Source organism: Anomaloglossus baeobatrachus, chromosome 3 (genome assembly GCF_048569485.1).
Source record: "Anomaloglossus baeobatrachus isolate aAnoBae1 chromosome 3, aAnoBae1.hap1, whole genome shotgun sequence".
NCBI lineage: Eukaryota > Metazoa > Chordata > Amphibia > Anura > Aromobatidae > Anomaloglossus > Anomaloglossus baeobatrachus.
The window spans coordinates 578,257,871-578,280,805 of NC_134355.1; the positions used below are offsets into that span (position 1 = coordinate 578,257,871).

Consider the following 22,935-nt stretch of genomic DNA (forward strand, 5'->3'; position numbering starts at 1 on the left):
TTTTAACATGACCAATAATACCACATACAAGGGATGAATACCACCACACCATGGCCAGACTACATATAATTATGGTAATTAAAAAAGTGATTCATTAGTGACATTATACCCTGGAGCTCTTTATATAGTGTTTAGTATAGTGTACAGGCAAAACAGTGATCACCAGTGACACTATACACAGTGTATAGTGTATTACAATTGTAGCGCCACTGCTGGTGTTTGCACACTGTCCTGCCCTTCTCCCTCAGTGGGGACACAGTACACTCACCTTTCTGGCTGCTCAGGGGGTGGCTCCTCAGTCCCTGGTTCCTGCTGCCAGCTCCCAGGGCATGCACAGGCCGCACAGGTTTCCTGGGAGCACACACTTAAGGTGCGCACACTCGCATACCTATTCTTAAAGGGTCAGTGTGCCCTAACACAGAAGTGCCTCTAAGCCTTTGGCCCCATGTCTCTCCATCTTGGCACTGTGTCTCTCCATCCTGGCCCCATGTGTCTCTATCCTGTCCCCATGTGTCTCCATCCTGGCCCCATGTGTCTCCATCCTGGCCCCATGGTCTTTCCATCCTGTCCCCATGTCTCTCCATCCTGGCCTCATGTGTTTCCACCCTGGCCCCTTGTCTTTACATCGTGGACCCAGGGTCTCTCCATCCTGTCCTCATGGTCTCTCCATCCTGGCCCCATGGTCTCTCTATCCTGGCCCCATGGTCTCTCTATCCTGGCCCCATGGTCTCTCCATCCTGGCCCCATGGTTTCTCCATCCTGGCCCCATGGTTTCTCCATCCTGGCCCCATGGTCTCTCCATCCTGGCCCCTTGTGTCTGTAGCACCCCACGGGACCTGCAGGGCATAACTCATCACCAGGCCAGTGGTTTTGTGGGGTTGCTGTGAATGGCCTGACCCGGCTCCGTGGCCCCGTTGGCTACAGGCAAATAGAGAGTCAAATGAAGGAATGGGGGAGTTTGCTTTACAGCGCCACCCGTGGTGTGCAGCCAGGGTTTAGCCACTGCTGTGAGATGTCTCTCTCCTCTGGGGCTGATGTTACTGCAGTTCAGACAGTCCAGCTCCCCATAGGTGGAGTGAGCCCCGGGTAGGACGGTTGTGACGGGGGAAGAGCAGTGTGAGACCTTCCTCCTTGCGCCTTGTAGTGTGGATCCCCGTGGCGTGAAGCTACTTGAGGACCCCAGTGTCCTTGGCTATAGTTGCCGGCCCGTACGCAGGCAGCGCAAAACTTGTTATGGACCCGACCGTGGCTCCTGTCTCTATCTGCTGCTGTGCCCCGGGACGTTTGGTGGTGGACAATGGGACGTGAAATCCCTTTTCCCTGCAGATTTGTTAGAGTCCATGAAGGTTCCCCTAATCGAGGGTTCTGCACCCTGACTGGCGCCGATCCTGGAGGGGCTGTTAGAGGCTCACCCTCTGGCTACCGAGTTGCTCCTCTGTCTCACAGCTCCACTTGGTTGTTTCCTGCTTCTCCCTCACTCTATCAGTGCGGTGTCATGGCCCCTGGTCCTGGGACTTTTTCCACCAGTCTCCAGTCCCCAGGACCAGTCTGTTAAACGCTGCTCTAGTAAGGTTGTCTGCTCACTTCTGCTTCCTGGACTGATCTCAGGTAAAAACCCTTCTAAAGTGAAACTAAGTATGTTTGCTCATTTCCCAGGCAGCCCCCACGCTTGGGATGACTCATCCTGCCAGGGAATTCCCCAGCCTGGCTTCCTGAGTAATGTAAGTGCTGGCTGGCTATATGTAAGTGTATTGTGTAAACCAGTGGTTAACCTCCTCCCCACCCGGGACAAGCATTAAACCTTAAGACAGATGCAATACTCTGTGGCGACTGAAGCTTCAGGGGCGCCACATTCCCCTTCATCAAATGGCAGCACTCCCGGGCTGCAACTAAACAAAATTAGTACACCGCAATATTTTTGTGTGCCTTAAACAAATGTTAACATTCTTCCCTTTATGGGAGGCAATATCATTTCAACGTTTCAAACTCCACAGACGTCACACCATGGAATAGAAAAGAAAGAAAGAAAAGAGAGAGAGAGAGAGGAAAAGGAGGAAAATAAAGCAAAAAATAAAAAAAAATTCTGCACATTATACTGTAGCATTATTCAGCTATCTACAATACATTAACTTTCACACTTCTATCTGAGCCGCTACTGGTAGTACCAGAGGACCGGTCCCGGCCCCCCCTGGTTCTGTACACTATGCGACATCCTCTGGTATAGTGTCCAGTTTTTCCACAGTGACCACAGATCAAGAGTCCAGTCCAATGGTAAAGTCAGTATGAGTATACTCCTCCCTGGTGTGCTGTCGCAACCATAATGCTCCCGAAAGGTACGGCACTCTGCTCCTTGAAGGTATGGCATAACAAATGGCACCACCAGAGCTGGTGATGGTGCTGCAGCATCAGCAACGGAGGTAGCTTAATGACAAGTCTTTGTTTACAGTAAGTCTCGGGCAGTGGGGCTCTCTTTCGCACTCTTTCTGGGCTCCACCCACGCTTTTGCGCTTTTTTTGGGTTCCGCCCACGATAGCAAGCCCCTTCTTTTCCCACACCGGATGGTTAATGGCGGGCAAACAGTTTTTGTAAAGTACATGAAGGCGCACAGTACCCATTGTCATGGGCTCGCGACCCTGCTTGCAGCGCCAAATGTAGCACCCCATGGGACCTGCAGGGCATAACTCATCACCGGGCCAGTGGTTTTGTGGGGTTGCTGTGAATGGCCTGACCCGGCTCCATGGCCCTGTCAGCTACAGGCAAAGAGAGAGTCAAAAGGGGGAATGGGGGGTTTGCTTTGCAGCGCCAACCATGGTATGCGGCCAGGGATTAGCCGCCACTGCGAGATGTCGCTCTCCTCCAGGGCTGATGTTACCGCAGCTCAGATAGTCCAGCTCCCCACAGGTGGAGCGAGCCCCGGGGAGGACAGTGGTGATGGGAGAAGGGCTGATGGTGCCGAAGCGTGGGGCGGCGGCACTGGCAAATCAGAGTCTCATACAGGGGCTGCGGTTTCAGGTGTTTTACTTAGAGTTCGTGTGCTGCGCCCACAGAGTACCAGTCATTGCCATGATGGGCAGCAGCTGATCCCGGATGAAGCAGAGGTCACCACTGGTGTTGTGAAGCGTGTGAGACCTTCCTCCTTGCACCTTGTAGTGTGGATCCCCGTGGCGTGAAGCTACTTGAGGACCACAGTGTCCTTGGCTTTAGTTGCCGTCCCGTACGCAGGCAGCGCAATACTGGTTATAGGCCCGATCATGGCTGTGGCTCCAGTCTCTGTCTGCTGCTGTGAACCAGGACTTTTGGTGGTGGGCAATGGGATGTGAAATCCCCTTTCCCTGCAGATTTATTAAAGTCCATGAATGTTTCCCTAATCAAGGACTCTGCACCCTGACTGGCGCCGATCCCGGAGGGGCTGTTGGGGGCTGACCCTGCGGCTACCAAGTTGCTCCTGTGTCCCACAGCTCCACTCGGTCATCTCCTGCTTCTCCCTCAGTCTGCCAGTGGCCCCTGGTTCTGGGACTTTTTCCACCAGTCTCCCGTCCCCAGGACCAGTCTGTTAAACTCTGCTCTCATAAGGCTGTTTGCTCACTTCTGCATCCTGGACTTATTTCAGGTAAAAACCCTTCTCAAGGGAAACTAAGTGTGTTCGCTCATTTCCCAGGCAGCCCCGACCCTTGGGATGACTCATCTTGCCCGGGAATTCCCTAGCCTGGCTTCCTGAGAAATGTAAATGCTGGCTGGCTAACTAGGTGTTTATGTAAGTGTATTGTGTAACCCAGTGGTTAACCTCCTCCCCACCCGGAATAAGCATTACACCTTAAGACAGATACAATACTCTGTGGCGACTGAAGCCTCAGGGGCGCCACATGTCTCCATCCTGACCTCTTGTGTCTCCATCATTGCCCCATATCTCTCTATCCTGGCTCCATGTATCTCCATCCTAGCTCTAGTGTCTCTTCATCCTGGCCCCATGTCTCTCAAAAATATATTTTCCCTTTATTGCAGCTTTTCAGTACAAGCAAATAATTTTTTTTCTTACCTGGCCAAGGTACAGAGGTATCCTCTTATGCGTGCGTCACACAAGATGATCTATCATGCGATGCATCGTCGGGGTCACGGTTTTTGTGACGCACATCCGGTATTGCTTGCAACATCGTCTCGTGTGACATCTCCGAGCGACGCTGCCTCGTTCACAAATCGTAAGTCGTGTACTCATCGTTTCATTTCAAAAAATCTTTTAAATTTTAATGGCGCCAGTTGTTCATCGTACCCGGGGCAGCACACATCCGTGTGACACCCCGGGAACAATAAACACAGCTTACCTGCATCCCGCGGCACCCGACGGCTATGCGGAAAGAAGGAGGTGGGCGGGTTGTTTGTCCCGCTCATCTCCGCCCCTCCACTTCTATTGGCCGGCCGCTGTGTGATGTCGCTGTGACGCCAAATGTCCCTCCCCCTTCAGGAAGTGGATGTTCGCCGCCCACAGCTAGGTCGCTCATCAGGTAAGTACGTATGACAGCTGTTTAACGACTTTGTGTGGCATGGGCAGCGATTTGCCCATGACGCACAAACGACAGGGGCGGGTACGATCGCTCGTGCGATTGCACGATAGATCATACCGTGTGACGCCCGCATTACTAATTGATCTATGCAGCGTGGGCACGGCGCCGCATGGCAGTGACATCATATGCTGGCGACATGCGGGCTGACATCAGCTGCCAGCCTCTGATTGGCTGGTGGCTGTTAATTTTTGCCGTGCAGGAATATATTTCAACTGAGCATCCACCTGATGACACATGTTCAGTTGAATACTGAAATGGCTGAATCCTGACCTTGGTGATCAGAAGCAAAGGAAAGGAGAGCTGGACTGAGTGAGACACGCTGCCTTAGTATCTCACCCAATCCTGCCCCCCCCCGTTTGCTTCTGCTCATCTGTCCCTTACACCAGTAAGGGAAGTAATGCCCTGATGATGGCCTTGGCACTAGCCAACATGCACGCTTCTTTACCAGGACAAAATGTATGTTGCAAGAAAAGGGAATTCATTAAGCAATATTCTTTCCCCCAACCTTTTCTTAGCAAAACCTGTTTTCTAATTGGCTTTCAATAACTGTTTTTCTCAGAAATATGCTAATAATCACTGCAGTGTCTGCATTTTAGTAACAAATAAAAAACAATGTTTCTCTACTGAGTGAAACAAATCGCACCACTGATTCCTTTATTGTGAGTAGAAATGAGCAAACCTCGAAAGTAAAGTTCAATGTTTGTAACAAACATGGACTTCAGTAATAAAACCAAGTGTTCAAGTTCGGAGTTCGGGGTCCTTGCCCACCCTCTCCAGGAAATGTTTTGTTTATGGCTGGTTGTATGTGTGCGGAGACTCGAACCGCCCAATAAGTGACTTCCACTGGGGTTCAGGTCAAATCGGGATCTAGAACCGAACTTATCTAAAGTCCGGCTGAACCCGCCAAACTAAATTTCAATGAGTCCACTCCTCTTTATTTTTGAGTTACACCACATTACCTATTGCATTAAATGAGGTGCTAGTAACATGCAGTATACTGTATAATACAGCAAATTTGAAGTATTTGTTTCTCTAACCTTGTTTTTTATAAGGCTGGAGTCACACTTGCGTATGATTCGCACGAGTACAATGTGAGAAAATCTGGCATTGCTCTCGACCCCATGTAAGACAATGCTGCAGCTCAGATTTGCGTGTTTTTCCTCAGCCCTAAATGGACTGAGGAAAGAATCGCAGCATGCTAAGATTGTCAGCGAGAGCTATGTCACTCGCACCCATACAAGTCCATGGGTGCGAGAAAAACATCAGACTGCACTCGGATGTCATCCAAGTGCAGTGCGATATAAGCACTGGCTGACAATGGAGGAGATAGGGAGATTAACCCCTCCCTCTCCTCTGCAGTGCCCTCCCTCTCCTTCACCGCTGTGACCCGATTGCAAGATCGGGTCACAGTCGCATGACACTCGGCTCATGCTTGCAGCAGAGTCTGAGCTGGAAGTCCTTATCATATCGCATCTGTTGCTCTCGCATCTGTAAGGGGGTGATAGAAGCTAGACAGAAGGGTAGGTTGGGGGGTAGTTTGCATAGTTCCCCACTGGAGGGCACAGGGTCCCCTTAGTTTGTTGCAGGAGGGGGGAAGGGAAGAGTTTAGAGGAATTAGGGGAGGGCACAAGAGAGAGTGAGGAAGAGCTGTAGAAGGTGACACAAAGAGAAGTGAAGAGGAGAAGTTTAGAGACGGAGGCTAAAGAGTGATACTGGAGTGGAGGATAGTCGGGTCCTGAAGGAAAGAAAGTCGCCCTGTTGTTTGAGGATTGGTAGAAGGAAAGATTGCTGAGGTTCCCCGGGAAGAGGGAGGTCAGCATGGCAGAACACCCGTATTCACAGGGAGAGAGACCAGTAAACCAGGAGACCAATGGAAAACTCTGACAGCCGGGGTGGTTAGAACAGTGAAGGAGTGGTTGTGTCCGGTAAGGAAAGTGTGCCCTGTCCCGGAAGATGGAGAAGTTTACGAAGTAAATAAAGCAGAGGAATTAAACAAGAAATCGTAGTCTGCCTCTCTTTTATTGGGACTGAAACTGAACCCAGAGGTAAACACAACAGCACCCCTGGGAGCCGGCACCCTCCTATCACCCCTACAGACATTTCCCCTTTTTCATGGAGTGCATCGGTCGGAGGTACTACGACTACAACCTCCAGCCTTGGCAGAGCCCCTGGCCGGCACTTCACAACGGATGCCAAACACTAATGTGACTCCAGCCTAAGATTCACTATTCAAATCATAAACCAGCAAATTGTGAGAATTTAAATCTTAACCTTTACTAAGTTAATAACCATAAAAAGGGAGAGAGCAGGGCTTACCTTCATTGTAGAAAAAAATGCCCACTTCTGAAATAAGGAGAGAAAAATCACAACAAAATCAACAAAAACATTTCCACCGTTTGGAAAATGAGGAAGAATCCCGCACTAGGGGGGTGAGCTCATATCCCCAATTATTGAGCCATAGATATCAAAAAGTGATGGACTAATCTCACCCATCCTGCAGTATACTGAATGTACAACCAGAAAATTAAATAAATTTATTTCAGAACACTTAAGAAAAATAACACTGGTCAACAACAAAATTGCATTTGGTTTGTAATATACGCCTCCTCGGCCCTCCGCTTCTCCTCCCGGGCCTCCCGCTCCCGCTGGTACTCCTTCACCAATCTCTGGCAGGTCAGCTCATTTGCCAGGGGAGTCTCCTTGGGCCGCAGTGGCTGCTGCAGTCTCCCACTCTCAATGAGCGCTGCGTCCCAGTTCACTCCCGGGGATGTTGTTCCCAGGAGGCTTACAGGGGGACTCGGTAGGGGGCCCACTAACTGCTCGGGTTCCACCCCTCCCCAGGCGCCGTCTTCGGGGGTTTCAGGCAGGCCTCCGGTGCCCCACCGGGCATCAGCGGGGCTGGCGGGGAAGGCCAGCGGGACGATGGAGGGACTGGGCGGTGGCGCTTGGTGGGGCAGTGGGTCCGGACGGGTCAGGGTTTCAAATAGCTCACCCGGTCGCTGCTCGGCGGCCTCCATCCTGTGGCCCACGCTCTCCAGCACCATCGGATTTTCTCTCCGCCGGTCCACCTCCGTCTGCTTGCTGTTCAGCCTCCGGGCCAGGATTTTCATCTCCTCCCTGAGCAGGTCCAACTCCGGATCCATCTTCCCGGTCCCTGGTGCGCACTTCTGCAGCCTCTCTACCATGCTGCCGACCTGGGGAACGCTTGCTGGAACACTGCTCGGGTGCTCGACCACGCCACTCGGCTGCACCCTTTCCCTTCTCGGAGGCGGGGCCGGAGGCTGCACTAGTATCTGGCACCACACTGGCGCCCAGCCCATCACGGCCGGCACCGCTCCGCTTGCGATGAGGTACATTTTGGCTCTTGTCTGGTCTCGCATCTAGACTCTTGCTGCCAGCCGGCCAGCTTTTCTAGTCGCCATCTCTTCTTCTTCCGCCTTCCATGGCGGGCACCACTTCGCGCTCTTTTCTTGGACAAGGGGGCGGGGCTTCTCTTCACGCCCTTTATTCTGGCACGCCCCCCTTCTTCCCGCACTCAGTGGCTTCAATGGCGGCAGTTTCTCACAGTAAAACACAGGCTATTTCACGATTCTTCAGGCGCACAGTACCCGGTGTGACCGGGCACGAAATCCTGTTACAGCGCCAAAGTTGACTCGCCCACCCCAGGGCTATGGGACACCTGGTGCCGGGCCGGACTAGTCCGGGGGTAATCAGTGGTGGCGGGGCCCGACTCCGTGGCCCTGGTGGGTGTCAGTTAAATATGGCTGATGAATTAAAGTTTGTGTTCGTGACGCCACCTGTGGTATGCGGCTATTAAGCCGCCGCTGCTGTGTAAGGCCTCCGGGGTGATGAAGTGGCAGCAATGATGATACTGCTCCCCACAGGTGGAGCAATGCCCCGGGGCACTGTTGGTGCTCGTGAGAGTCTATGGTGTAGTGGAAGTCTAAGCAGCTAAAATAACAGAGACCACTCCAAGGGTGCAGTTCAAGTTCTTTACTCACAATTCTTGTCAAGGCCGGCAGGAACCCTTGGACTGCTGGGACCACTGTCAGGGACCTCCGCCGTTTCTGGGTGATTCTTGGAGCAAAACCCGGTGCCCTTCTCTTAAGTGTCTCTGTCTTCCGCTGTCTTCCTAAGCCTTGCCTTTTGTAGGGTAAACCTGGCTTGGCCTCCACAACAGCCTCCAGGCTGGGGGGTCACCTGTCGGCTGATTACCCCTTTTCTAGAGGTGCTGCTGTAGGCTGTGGCCCGGGGAGTTTACAACTTTCCCTGGGCCTCGGTTTTTACTGTTTGGAGATGATTTTGCACTCCTCCGGTTTCGAGGGACCGTCCCCTGTTGCAGCTTGATCCCTCCACCGATGTTCCTGTGGAACAGGCCACCGCAGCACTACAGCTACCTGTGGCCCTGGGACCCCTTCTGTTCTCTGCTTGGTGTCACCTGGACCCTCTGAGTCCCAGGATCTTCACCAGGAAGTGTCTCTTTATTCTTCTCAGCTCCTGACTGACTTGGAGCTCTTTTTCCTTTCACTTCTCCTCCTTGCCTGCCTCCTGCAGGCCTCCTTCTCCTTCCCCACTCTCTCCTCAACTCCCCACACTAGACCTTCCTTTCTGTGTCTCCACTCTTGTGGCTCCTCCCACCTCCCCAGTTGCTCTGATCTACCCTATAGGAGCAGGGATGGGTCTTACGGCCCCTCCCAGCATGCAGCATGGGAGGGTAACTGCCACTATCCCTGGTCCCAGTGTGTTCCTAGCAATGGGTGTTGTGTAGATTTACCAGGGGACCGGTGTTCACTCCCTTCCTCATCCAGAATGGGGCATCACACCGCTGGATGGGGTGCAATGTCCTGTGGCGACGGAAGCCTCAGGGGCGCCACAGAGAAAGTACAGGACACTCCTCCTGAGGTCCCCCAGTCTCTAGCAGCTGTTCTCTAGTGATGTAACCTCGATGAGCTGGAGCAATGTCATCTATGAAAATAAAGTTAGGCATGTGTACTTTATACAATTGCATTTTCAACCCATTGAAATGAATGAGGTGTGTCAAAACTTAACCAAAATGTTTAGCTGTGCGTTTGCACTGCATTTTGGTTGCATTTTGGATGCGTTCTTGTCAACAAAAACGCAGGACTTTCGGTCTCTCTCTCTCCGTCGGTGTCGGTCTCTCTTTCTGTCGGTCTTTCCCTCTCTCCCCCTCCTTCATACTCACTGATCACTAGCACTGTGCAGCTGTCACATTGCTCCAGCGGCTTCTCCTGCTTCTCAAAGTGCCGGACACTCATTAGTCCATCTCATATTCACTGCTTCCCCCGCCTACCGACACCTATGATTGGTTGCAGTCAGACGAGCCCCCACACTGAGTGACAGCTGTCTTACTGCAACCAATCATAGCCGCCAGTGGGCGGGTCTACATCGTGCAGTAAAATAAATAAATAATTTAAAAAAATGGCGTTTGGTCCCCCACAATCGATACCCAGACAAGATAAAGTCAAACAGCTGAGGGCTGGTTGTTATGATCCGATGTTCAAGGACTACCATGAACACAATTCACTAGAGTCGTAGGTAATAAAGTGCCGACCGCAAGCCCTGACCTTAAAACCACACTAGAAGTAGCTGGGCAGCATGCCTAACAACCTAGATGCCTCAAACTCAGCTGGAGGACTATATAACCTACAAGGCAGAAAGTGGAAACTATCTTCCCTCAGAGCAGATTTCCCCAAAGAGAATAGGCAGCCTCCCACATGTACAGACTGTGAGCAAAGATGAAAAGACATTCACAGGAAGAGCAAAAGAGCAAGATGGAGCAAGAGAGGCCACACTATACTAAATACGAAAGACAGGATAGGGAACTCTTGCGGTCGGCCTAAAAAACCCTATCAAATTTCCTACACGGAATGTGCAAAAAGGAAGAGTAATCTAATACTCGCATGTTCACAATCCTTACAAGACTTTGGTGAAACTGTAGGTAAAAAACCTAACAATAATCCTGCCAACTAAAGGCCACGTCTCACTAAGCAACATCGCTAGCAACATCGCTGTTGAGGCACGACTTTTGTGATGCAACAGCAATGTTGCTAGCGATGTTGCTGTGTGTGACATCCAGCAACAACCTGGCCCCTGCTGTGAGGTCGCTGGTTGTTGCTGAATGTCCTGGACCATTTTTTAGTTGTTGCTCTCCCGCTGTGAAGCACACATCGCTGTGTGTGACAGCGAGAGAGCAACAACTGAATGTGCAGTGAGCAGGGAGCCGGCTTCTGCGGACGCTGGTGACTCGCCCACCCCAGGGCTGTGGAACACCCGGTGCCGGGCCGGACTAGTCCGGTGGTAGTCAGTGGTGGCTGGGCCCGGCTCCGTGGCCCTGGTGGGTGTCAGTTGAATATGTGGCTGATGACTTTAATGTTTGTGTTCGTGACGCCACCTGTGGTATGCGGCTATTAAGCCGCCGCTGCAGTATGAGGCCTCCGGGATAGTGTTATGGCAGCAATGGTGGTACTGCTCCCCACAGGTGGAGCAATGCCCGGGGCACAGTTGGTGCTTGTGGAAGTCTATGGTGCTGTGTGACTAACACGGTGCAGGGCCGACAAGCAATGAAAGAAACAGGCACAAACAGTAGTCTCTTTACCTTCTCCTCTTTTACTCGGCAGAAACTTAGTCCAGGGAGACCGTCACAGATGGTAAAGATGATCCGGCCGGCCTGGAAGTGCCTGGGGTGATCTTTGGCCAGTTGAGTATGAGGCCTACTCCTTAATCTTTCTCTGCTGTTTTAGGACACTGCACTTTGGGTTTGCAATTGCCCTCTTGCTGCTGGGACTTGTTGTTCGTCCCCTTTTCTGTGTGGTAGACTGCGCAGGCCCTCTCTGGTGCTTCTCTGCTGGAGCTCACACCAGGCCCTTGGGATGCAGTTGTACCTTCAGATTGCTTCTGGGACAGGGGGCGTACAGCTCTCCTGCCCTCCGGATTCAGCTACCAGGGATGGATTTTATGCCCTGGCAACTACAGACTCCGATGTCCGAGTCTCTGCTGTGCCTCTCTGCTCCCCTTGCTTCACTGGGCCAAGCTATTCCAGCTCTAGGCCCCAGTTCTACAAGGCAGCACTACTCTGCGTCTGCACTCTTTCACTCCTGTCTCCAGACTAACTACCACTTCCTCCTTCCAGCCAGACTTAAGGAATGCTCCCTGAAGTTCCAGGTTCAGAGCTCCCCCTGCTGGCCGGAGGGAGAACTGTGTTGAGTGTTAACTTACTGGCCAATAGATCTCCCAATTACCTCCAGGCTCAGCATTAACCCTTTTGGGAGGGCAATGCTGTTGTGGCGACCAGGTCCCGGGGCGCCACACTCCCCCTTAGTTAAATTCAGTACTCCCGGACTGTAGAAACAAACATGACATGTTAGAACATTTCATCCCATTATGGGAGGCGCAATTACTTTAACGTTACAACCTTAAACATTACTATAAGAGTCCAGTGTGGCTCCCTGCCGGGTGTCCATTACACTGCTCCATGGGGGACCCGCCGCGTTCAAACCCCCAACGTAGGCTCTGGGCGTGCGTCAGAGCATTGATGACCCCACTCTATGCACGCCGGACGGGTTTTTCTTCAGGGGTGTTGAGCACACTGGTGCTAACTATGAACAATTTAGGTGTTGGCCACCCATAGTCCAGTGGCCCAATTGTCCATTTTCGCAATCAAAGAAAAAGAAAACATTTTGTACACAACATGACAGACATTTTGCATAACTATTTACATTCTAATAAGTACTCTTTAGCTTGGCCAGTATCTGGGCTGCTGTCCCTTTATCTGTATCAGGCCAGGACTTCGCTTCACGCTGGGCTGCGCCGGCTAGCTGTCCCATTACTATGCCCACCTTCTGGCTCTCAGTCAGCGGATACACCCGGAATAAGCTGTGCAGGCTTTCTCTGAAGTCACTCAAGGTATGGGACTCCCCGGAGTACTGCGGCAGCCATTCTGCTCCCGGTATGTACGGCATGGTGATCGGCATTACCGGCGCTACAGTGGGGGCTGGGGCGACGGCGACTGGGACTACTTCGGCCGGTGCTGCGGCGCCCTGGGCGATGGCAGCCACCTGCTCTCCCTCGGAGTCGGACATCTTCCTCCCCCTTAGTGAACCTTACCAGGCTCCGTTCACTTTTCAAATTTTCTTCCGGGTCGCGCGGGGTTAACAGCGCTCTGCTCTGATGGCGCGCTCCCTTCGCGCTCTTTGTCAGGCACGCCCCCCTTCTTCCTGCGCTCGGCGCGGCTAATGGCGGCGGCAATTTACAACCAGTACACAGTCTTTTACACAGTTCTTCAGGCGCACAGTACCCGGTGTGACCGGGCACGAAATCCTGTTCGTGACGCCAAAAATTGCCTCGCCCACCCCAGGGCTGTGGAACACCCGGTGCCGGGCCGGACTAGTCCGGTGGTAGTCAGTGGTGGCTGGGCCCGGCTCCGTGGCCCTGGTGGGTGTCAGTTGAATATGTGGCTGATGACTTTAATGTTTGTGTTCGTGACGCCACCTGTGGTATGCGGCTATTAAGCCGCCGCTGCAGTATGAGGCCTCCGGGATAGTGTTATGGCAGCAATGGTGGTACTGCTCCCCACAGGTGGAGCAATGCCCGGGGCACAGTTGGTGCTTGTGGAAGTCTATGGTGCTGTGTGACTAACACGGTGCAGGGCCGACAAGCAATGAAAGAAACAGGCACAAACAGTAGTCTCTTTACCTTCTCCTCTTTTACTCGGCAGAAACTTAGTCCAGGGAGACCGTCACAGATGGTAAAGATGATCCGGCCGGCCTGGAAGTGCCTGGGGTGATCTTTGGCCAGTTGAGTATGAGGCCTACTCCTTAATCTTTCTCTGCTGTTTTAGGACACTGCACTTTGGGTTTGCAATTGCCCTCTTGCTGCTGGGACTTGTTGTTCGTCCCCTTTTCTGTGTGGTAGACTGCGCAGGCCCTCTCTGGTGCTTCTCTGCTGGAGCTCACACCAGGCCCTTGGGATGCAGTTGTACCTTCAGATTGCTTCTGGGACAGGGGGCGTACAGCTCTCCTGCCCTCCGGATTCAGCTACCAGGGATGGATTTTATGCCCTGGCAACTACAGACTCCGATGTCCGAGTCTCTGCTGTGCCTCTCTGCTCCCCTTGCTTCACTGGGCCAAGCTATTCCAGCTCTAGGCCCCAGTTCTACAAGGCAGCACTACTCTGCGTCTGCACTCTTTCACTCCTGTCTCCAGACTAACTACCACTTCCTCCTTCCAGCCAGACTTAAGGAATGCTCCCTGAAGTTCCAGGTTCAGAGCTCCCCCTGCTGGCCGGAGGGAGAACTGTGTTGAGTGTTAACTTACTGGCCAATAGATCTCCCAATTACCTCCAGGCTCAGCATTAACCCTTTTGGGAGGGCAATGCTGTTGTGGCGACCAGGTCCCGGGGCGCCACACTGGTAACCAATGTAAATATCGGGTAACCAAGAAGCCCTTTCCTTGGTTACCCGATATTTACCTTCGTTACCAGCGTCCGCCGCTCTCACGCTGCCAGTACCGGCTCCCTGTTCCCTGCACACATAGCCAGACTACACATCGGGTAATTAACCCGATGTGTACTCTGGCTAGGAGTGTAGGGAGCCAGCGCTAAGCAGTGTGCGCTGGTAACCAAGGTAAATATCGTGTTGGTTACCCGATATTTACCGTAGTTACCAAGCGCAGCATCGCTTCCACGCGTCGCTGCTGGCTGGGGGCTGGCCACTGGTTGCTGGTGAGATCTGCCTGTTTGACAGCTCACCAGCAACCCGTGTAGCGACGCTCCAGCGATCCCTGCCATGTCAGGTTGCTGGTGGGATCGCTGGAGCGTCGCTTAGTGTAACGGTACCTTAACCCTCGCTAAGATAAATAGCATAGACTGACTAGATAAATCTTCCTTATCTGAAGGCACAAAGAAAACACGATACAATACAAAAAACCTTCAGAGATAATTCACAGAAGCAATAAGCAAATAACACACAAAAGTCTGAAGCAAAACCAAGAACTTAGCTTAGCTTGATAGCGGGGAAGACAGGAGGACAAGAGACAGATTCCTTTAGTCTCTGTAATTTCAGACAACTGGCAAAGACAAACAGCCAGCACACGCCTATATCCAAAATCAAGGTTTGAGCTGCCAGCCAGGTGTGTAGAACTGAGGAGCAGAATCCAACCCGCTAACATAAATGACCACAGGAGGGAGTCCAAGAGCAGAACTCCACCAGACAATAGTCACAACAGCTAGTATTCTCAGATTGGAAAGGCCTATCGTTTTTAGGCTGCCCCCCAGCCTACAAATATCAGCCAGCAGCCGCCTGGAATTGCCGCATCCATTAGATGCGACAATCCTGGGACCTTACCTGGCTCTTCCTGAATTGCCCTGGTGCAGTGGCAATCGGGGTAATAAGGAGTTAATGGTAGCCCATAGTTGGCACTAAGTCCTAGGTTATTCATGGCAGGCATCTATAAGACACTCCCCCATGATTAATCTGTAAGTGAAAGTAAATAAACACATACACCCAAAAAATCCTTTATTTGAATTAAAGACAAAAAAACACCCTCTTTCACCACTTTATTAAACCCCAAACACCCCTCCATGTCTGACGTAATCCAGACGAGGACCCACAACGCTTTCAGCTTTGCTACATCAAAAGCTGACAGCGAGCAGCCATAGAGCATGACCGCTCTCTGTGAGCTCCATGCAGCAACTGAAGTGAATCGCGCTACCAGCGATGACGTCACTCAGGTTACCCTCAGCTACAGCTGGAGTTCTCCACCTGTGACAGCAAGTCGCCCGAGTGTCTGAAGTGAGCCGCGTGATCTGTGGTGCCCTCACTCAGGTGATTTGCAGTCACAGATAAGTTCTTCTCCTGTGAAAGCAAATCAGGCCACGACACAGAGACGGAGCTGCGCGATGAACTCGGGTGAAGCTCTGACATCACAGCTGCGGGCCCCGCACTACTGCCTGTGTCCTGGCACTGACCTCAGAAGTTCATCCAAGTTCATTCTCATCACGCGGTTCTGTCTCTGTCTGCTGTCAGCAGGCAGTGATGCGCTACGGTGCAGCGATGACTGCACAGGGATGTAGCAGAGCTGTATCACCGTTGAAATGCACTGTCAAAGACACATCCAAAACAGCTCAGAACTAGCAGCAATGAGTGGGGTCCAGCTACTGTTCAGAAAAGTCATCAGAAGGGATCTTCATGGAAGAACTACATCAAAAGCCATATAAGTTTTTAACTTGTCACCAATTTTCTAGGTAAATACATTTTTAAAGGTGCTATTGACATGAATTTCTCACCAGATGTCGGTAACAACGCATTCAATCCATACAGACAAAGGAATTAAACATTAGATATCCATAAATTTAGTGATGTGTAATAATGAGAAATGACACAGGGAAAAAGGATTGAATGCACTTAATAAAATGTAATACTTTGTTCAAAAGTCTTGGTTGGTGTCATACCTCAGATTAGATCCAGCAGCCTCCTGTGCTTCTCGTGTCATCCCGTCAATGTCGGCGCCGTCACCCCGCGCTCCGGCGCCAATGGCCGCTACCCCCCACCATTGTCCTCCCTGGGGCCGAGCTCTACCTGTGGGGAGTTGGACCATCTGAGCTGCGTGACCATCCACCCCGTATAGGGAATGATGGGGGTTTGCTTTGCAGCGGCCGCCGCTGCGAGATGTTGCTCCGAGGGCAACATCTCGCAGCGGCGGCCGCTGCAAAGCAAACCCCCATCATTCCCTATACCGGTCACCTTGCACACTTTTATTGACACCAACAGGGCCACAGAGCCGGGTCAGGCCATTCACAGCAACCCCAAATACCACTGGCTCGGTGACGAGTAGCCCTGAGGCCCCATGGGCGCGTCAATTACACAATGATACAGAAGGATGTGGGCAAGCGTAGATCCACCCAAGATTTGGGTTTAGAAAAGCTTTTTTTTCAAGTTTTTTTTTTTTAAATCTGTGTGCAAGTGTACCTAGAAGAGTTGATGCTGTTTGAACAGAAAGGGCAGTCACGCCAAATACTGATTTGATTAAAAAATTTTTGTTCACACGCTTTGCATTTTGTTAATTGATAAAAAAATAAACGGTGAACACTTTAATCTTTTAAAGCATTCTACTATCTAGCATTTCTTCTACATCTGCTTAATATGTTTGCACAGTATAATATATCTTCCTAAAATATATTTAAAGCAGCAACAAAAGTAAATAAAATAAAATACTTAACTCAAAAACCCCTTTAAATTATTGTCTATGATGTCATTCAAGAGTAGTTTATGTGCTTTGATGCTAAACTAAAACTCAAGCATCATAGTAATGTTTGTGCTTCCAATTGCTTGTTTTTATTGCATTTTTGTTCTTCAATACTGGTTGCTAATCCAATGCCTCCACTCGTTATTTCTAGTGAGCCCACCCTAAACCCTTTTCATTGAAAAGAACAAATGTTTGTCAAGGATTTTATTAGGGATGATCAAATACTTCGATTATTCGGCTTCGCGAATATTTTCCGAATACCTCGCTGCTATTCGACTATTTGCAAATATTCGATGTGCAATGCAAGTCTATGGGAAACCCGAATAACAACTATTTGGAACTATTCGGGCTTCCCATAGACTTACATTGCGCATCGAAGAGTCGAATAGCAGCGAGGTATTCGGAAAATAATCGCGAAGCCGAATATTTGAGGTATTCGATCATCCCTAATTATTATCTTAATGTTAGAAACTTGTATCTCACCTTTCTAACATATATGTTTTCATCACTTGTAAGGCCAAACAAAATACAAATGTAATTAGTGCAAAAATTCCATAGATTTTCAAGCACTTAATGCTGCTGCGGACACACCTGAAAGACAAACCAAAATGTATTAAGCAGTTTCATCACACATTTATAACAAGGCACTCTATACAATTTACTTTATATTCTTTACACTGGGGCTGGGCAAACCATAGCACACTTCCACATCCAGGCCTTTGGCTGTTCCTATCTGACCCTTGAGTGGGAACATCAGAGGCCTGGAAACAATGACGTTCCACTCAGGCGTTGGGCAGCTTGGTGCCAAGCAGCACCACAGTCCTCCTATCCAGCCCCTCAATTTCAACAATATCTGCATCCTGGGAATGCAAATACCGTTGAACACAATGGTGGAATTGGGAGCTGTCATCTTCCTGCACCATCATTCAACATGCACATCTAAATATCATCCAAGCAGGTGCAATAATGCTATTATATCGCTCATGCTACACAGATCCTCAGTACATGCAGTACACAACTCAGAGCAGCAAGCTGAAGAAATAGGGATACTTATGTAGCTTTTTTTTTTAAAAAAAATTGTAAGGCAGTATTTGAGGGAGAAACTGTGAAGGCATCACATCGTGTAATGGAAGCTGTTGAGGAATCATACTGTATGATGGGGCCGGGGATGCATCATACTGTGTGGGAGAGTTTGAGGACATAATGCTCTGTGTGGGGAACTGTGTAGACATCATACTGTGGTGAGAGGACTGTGGGGGCCATAATACTGTATGAAGGTCTTAGGGGGGTTATATTATCTAATTGGCCTATTGGGTATTATACTGTGTGGTGGACTGGGGACTATCATACTGTGTTGGGAACTGTGGTGCCATCATATTGTGTTTGGAGGCTGTGGAGGATCATATTCTCTGAATGCATCACACTGTTCGGGAGCTGTGTGGGGGGAGCTATTGGGGGGGTATTATATTGTAAGGGGGCTGGAAATGCGTTAAACTATGAGAGGGGCTGGACGTGAATCATACTTATGGGATAATGGACATCATACTGTGTGAGGGTTGTGAGAACATCATTCTGTGTTGGGGACTGCGGGGTCATTATACTGTGTGAGGTGCATCAATCTGTGTGGCGTTGGTGGGTAATCATACTGTTTGGGAGGGCATGATTTTATGTGTATGCTCTAGGGGCCATTATACCTTGTGAAGGTCTGAAGGTAATTTTATTGAGTGGTGAGTCTTGGCAGAATCATACTGTGTGGTGGTCTGGGGGGCCATCATACAGTATGTGAGAACTCTAGGGCATTTTGATGTATCAAAGGACTATGGAACATCATTTTGTTTGGGTCTCTGTGGGAACCTCATACTGTGTGATGGGCTGGGGGTCATGATATAGTTTAACACTAGAACTACTGGACTCGTGACACCTATATAGAAATACATAGTGCAAAGTAATCAAAATGACTACCTCAGTAGTTCTAGTGTTAAAGAGAATCTGTCAGCAGGTTTTTACTATGTAAGCTGAAGCCATCATGCAGCATGCGTTAACACAGACACTTCAGGCATGTCCCCTAGGTGGACTAGTAAAATTTAAAAAAAATAAAAAAGGTTTAAAAATTTAAAAAAACAAACAAAAAAACCTCAAAGTTCAAATCACCCCCATTCACCCCTTTGAAAATGAAAGAGTTAAAAAAATAAAAAAAAATGCACACAATTGGCATCGCTGCATTCAGAAATGCCCGATCTATCAAAATTTAAAACCAATTAATATGATCGGAAAAAGGTATAGCGTCAAAAAAATTCCAAACGCCCAAATTATGTTTTTTGGTCGCCACAAATTTTGCGCAAAATGCAATTAGAGGCGTTCAAAATGTAGCATCTACACAAAAATGGTACACAAAAATAAGCCGTCACTGAGCCCCAGATCCTAAAAAATGAAAATGCTGAGGGTTACATAAAATGGCGCAAAAAGTGGACCGCTTTTTTTTGGACAAACTTGTGAATTTTTTTTAACCCCTTAGAAAAAAGTAAACCTACACATGTTTGGTGTCTACAAACTCGTAATGACCTGAGGCATCACAATGACACATCAGGTTTACCATACAGTGAACACAGTGAATAAAAACAATTGCGCAATCGCATTTTTTCACATTTGGAATTTTTTTGCCATTTTTCATTACACTTTATGGTAAAACTCATGGTTTCATTTAAAAGTACAACTTGTCCTGCAAAAAAATAAGCCCTTATATGGCAAGACTGACGGAAAAATAAAAAAGTTACGGCTCTCAGAAGAAGGGCAGCAAAAAACAAAAACAAACGGAAAATCGCTGGGGGTGAAGGTGTTAAGCAGCCAAACCCTTATCATTATAGGACTAGAAACTCACATGCGGAGAAGTCCGACACTCCCCCTCCTGTGACACTTCACTATCAATGTACAATCTGTATTGAGATCCTAGTGTGGGCAGGTAGACCTCCCTGGGCTTATTTACATGACTAAACTTAAAAATTCAGATTTTGTCAATACGACTGCAGCAAGTAATCTATGTGATACACCGTTGGATTCACAATCTCCTTTGCCTACATCAACCTGCTCTCACATGAGGTAGCAAAACCCTGCTGACTGATTTCCTTTAAGGTTTTAGGGGGTCATACTACTGCGTGAAGGAGCTGGGGCGGCATCACACTATGTAAGATGCCATTGATAATGATTAGCATAAGTTTCAGACTATTTGACTTTTCACAACAGTCAAAGCCTGGCATGTGTCTTTAAGATAACATTGCAATTGCCAAAAAGAGATGTGGGGAAAAACTGGAGGTCTATCGACAATATTTAGATGCTAAAATAATTACTATAGCCACTACCCATTTATGATGAAAGTAAAGCTAAGGGAGTGACACGTTTCATAGGCTATGATGGTAGTTTTGGTGGATGTGCTATCACATCCTGAATAGAGTTGAGAGCGGTTCGCGGTTCGAGGTTCTCCAGTTCGCGGCTCGAGTGATTTTGGGGGCTGTTCTAGATAGAACTAGAACTCGAGCTTTTTGCTAAAGCTCGATAGTTCTAGATACGTTCGAGAACGGTTCTAGCAGCAAAAAGACCAGCTAATTACTAGCTGGCTTTCCGCTGTAATAGTGTAAGTCACTCTGTGACTCACACTATTATGAAATTTCAGTGTATAGTGTGCGGAAACAGCGCATTCAGATCACTGCTGTATGGACAATGGCGATCGCCATTTTTTTTTTTTTTTCCTTGTCTTCCTTCCCTAAGCGCGCGCGTGTAGTGGGGCGGGCCAGCATGTCAGCCAATCCCAGACACACACACAGCTAAGTGGACTTTTAGCCAGAGAAGCAACGGCATGTGTGATAGGATGTCCATGTCACATGTCCCTGCATTATAAAAACTGACATTTTCTTCCAGCACGCCATTATCTGCCTTCTGCGTCCTTGGTGTCAGTCAGCGCTGACGCAGCGCCTAGCTCCGATACTACTGTGTACGCTCTATACACAGCGCTGTACAGCATAGGGATAGCACTTTCTATCAGTCATTTTAAGGGCTAATACCGGCAGGGTCAGAGCCATAGGTGACAGGTCCGTGAAAACAGAGTTTAACAGCTACACAAGATGACAGCGTCTGTGTAGCTAAGGTCAGGGATTTCCTCGCTGCATTTCCCCATTAGGAGGGATAGAAAGGCAGGCTTCCTTTCCTCTACCCAGAGCCCCACAACCCTGGCACTGTACCCTCCTGGCCTTTGCACACTCAAACTCATTGTTACTAAGCCATTATACTAGCAAACACTAAGTGAAATTATTGGCATCCTAAACGTGGCTGTTGGACTTCTGTAATGTCCCACTAGTGCAAAGATATTTGCAGCACGTCTGCCTGCATTGCACACTCAAACTCATTGTTGCTAAGCCATTATACTAGCAAATACTGAGTGAACTTAGTGGCATCCTAAACGTGGCTGTTGGACATCTGTATTGTCCCACTAGTGCAAAGATATTTGCAGCACGTCTGCCTGCATTGAACACTCAAACTCATTGTTACTAAGCCATTATACTAGCAAACACTGAGTGAACTTAGTGGCATCCTAAACGTGGCTGTTGGACTTCTGTATTGTCCCACTAGTGCAAAAATATTTGCAGCACGTCTGCCTGCATTGCACACTCAAACTCATTGTTACTAAGCCATTATACTAGCAAACACTGAGTGAACCTAGTGGCATCCTAAACGTGGCTGTTGGACTTCTGTATTGTCCCACTAGTGCAAAGATATTTGCAGCACGTCTGCCTGCATTGCACACTCAAACTCATTGTTACTAAGCCATTATACTAGCAAACACTGAGTGAACTTAGTGGCATCCTAAAAGTGGCTGTTGGACTTCTGTATTGTCCCACTAGTGCAAAGATATTTGCAGCACGTCTGCCTGCATTGCACACTCAAACTCATTGTTACTAAGCCATTATACTAGCAAACACTGAGTGAACTTAGTGGCATCCTAAACGTGGCTGTTAGACTTCTGTATTGTCCCACTAGTGCAAAGATATTTGCAGCACGTCTGCCTGCATTGCACACTCAAACTCATTGTTACTAAGCCATTATACTAGCAAACACTGAGTGAACTTAGTGGCATCCTAAAAGTGGCTGTTGGACTTCTGTATTGTCCCACTAGTGCAAAGATATTTGCAGCACGTCTGCCTGCATTGCACACTCAAACTCATTGTTACTAAGCCATTATACTAGCAAACACTGAGTGAACTTAGTGGCATCCTAAACGTGGCTGTTGGACTTCTGTATTGTCCCACTAGTGCAAAGATATTTGCAGCACGTCTGCCTGCATTGCACACTCAAACTCATTGTTACTAAGCCATTATACTAGCAAACACTGAGTGAACTTAGTGGCATCCTAAACGTGACTGTTGGACTTCTGTATTGTCCCACTAGTGCAAAGATATTTGCAGCCCGTCTGCCTGCATTGCACACTCAAACTCATTGTTACTAAGCCATTATACTAGCAAACACTGAGTGAACTTAGTGGCATCCTAAACGTGGCTGTTGGACTTCTGTATTGTCCCACTAGTGCAAAGATATTTGCAGCACGTCTGCCTGCATTGCACACTCAAACTCATTGTTACTAAGCCATTATACTAGCAAATACTGAGTGAACTTAGTGGCATCCTAAACGTGGCTGTTGGACTTCTGTATTGTCCCACTAGTGCAAAGATATTTGCAGCACGTCTGCCTGCATTGCACACTCAAACTCATTGTTACTAAGCCATTATACTAGCAAACACTGAGTGAACTTAGTGGCATCCTAAACGTGGCTGTTGGACTTCTGTATTGTCCCACTAGTGCAAAGATATTTGCAGCACGTCTGCCTGCATTGCACACTCAAACTCATTGTTACTAAGCCATTATACTAGCAAACACTGAGTGAACTTAGTGGCATCCTAAACGTGGCTGTTGGACTTCTGTATTGTCCCACTAGTGCAAAGATATTTGCAGCACGTCTGCCTGCATTGCACACTCAAACTCATTGTTACTAAGCCATTATACTAGCAAACACTGAGTGAACTTAGTGGCATCCTAAACGTGGCTGTTGGACTTCTGTATTGTCCCACTAG

General features: G+C 49.0%; 1 pseudogene; it reads right to left on the minus strand.

Moving 5' to 3' along the window:
- LOC142295599 (galactose-3-O-sulfotransferase 2-like) overlaps window positions 1-22,935 on the minus strand; it is a 107,022-nt pseudogene that overhangs the window by 43,484 nt on the left and 40,603 nt on the right.